Genomic DNA, 827 nt, shown 5'->3' with positions numbered 1-827 from the left:
ACCGCCCCTGCTGTGATTTTTCAATAGGCAGCTTGTGGTGGGCGTGGTGTCAGGCCCCTCCCACAGTTCAGCTGCACAATGATGTCACAGCTACTTCTATCGGGCAATATCTAAGTTTACAGAGGCAGAAAGTGCTGACTATTGCCCCACATGACAAAGTAATATCACTTAGCTACATATTAATATATGTATATAAAAAAAAAAATTTGCGTCCCCCGTGACCTTTTATTTCATTCCTCCTCCTCACTCCCCAGAATCTGGCAGCCACATGACAAACTTTCTTCCCTGCCGAGGCTGACCGATTTCCCAGCATGCTCCTCTCCTCCCTCCCAAATGTTGTCTCCTGAGCCACCTCCCATGGAGAGCCTCGCCGTCTCCACAGCTACCAGCCCAACTCCTCCCATTGGCTGTCGGAGAATTGGCCCGGCGTCTTTTGTCTTCCCGGTGCTCAGTCATTGGCTGTCTGGGAAGGCGCCTCGCCCCTTAGGTTTTCCTGGTGCTCAATCATTGGCTGTTCGGCTGTGTCAGTCTTTACACCCGCCGTGGGAACTAGTTTTGTTTGCAGTCTGCTCTCATTGTATTGTGGGTGATGAACTCGAAGGAGGACGGGGGAACCGGGGCATGGTGAGGGAAAGCGGACCGCCGGTAAGCTAAGAAGGGGGACAAGGCTTGTTATGTCACTTTCTGTGCCAGGCTGGGACCATGTTGGCTTCCTGGCACCTCAATGCCATGTGTGCGGGTCGAGTCATCTGGAGGGTGACGTGGGGGAGGGGGGGGTCTGTTAGTTATAGAAGGGAGTGACATGGGGTGGGGGGCTGTTAGTGAGG

General features: G+C 53.4%; 1 protein-coding gene across 1 annotated transcript in view; it reads left to right on the top strand.

Moving 5' to 3' along the window:
* Positions 1–510: 510 nt before the first annotated feature.
* The window catches only part of KLHL25 (kelch like family member 25), a 26,263-nt gene continuing 25,946 nt past the window's right edge, over positions 511–827 (top strand). Inside the window, exon 1 of the mRNA XM_072402700.1 lies at positions 511–645. The gene's annotated coding sequence lies outside the window, so the exon portion shown is untranslated. The remainder of the gene's footprint in view (positions 646–827) is intronic.

Source organism: Pyxicephalus adspersus, chromosome 2, assembly GCF_032062135.1.
Source record: "Pyxicephalus adspersus chromosome 2, UCB_Pads_2.0, whole genome shotgun sequence".
NCBI classification, from domain to species: Eukaryota; Metazoa; Chordata; class Amphibia; order Anura; family Pyxicephalidae; genus Pyxicephalus; species Pyxicephalus adspersus.
The sequence above is the reverse complement of the archived record's forward strand: the minus strand, read 5'-3'. Positions and strand labels throughout refer to the sequence as shown.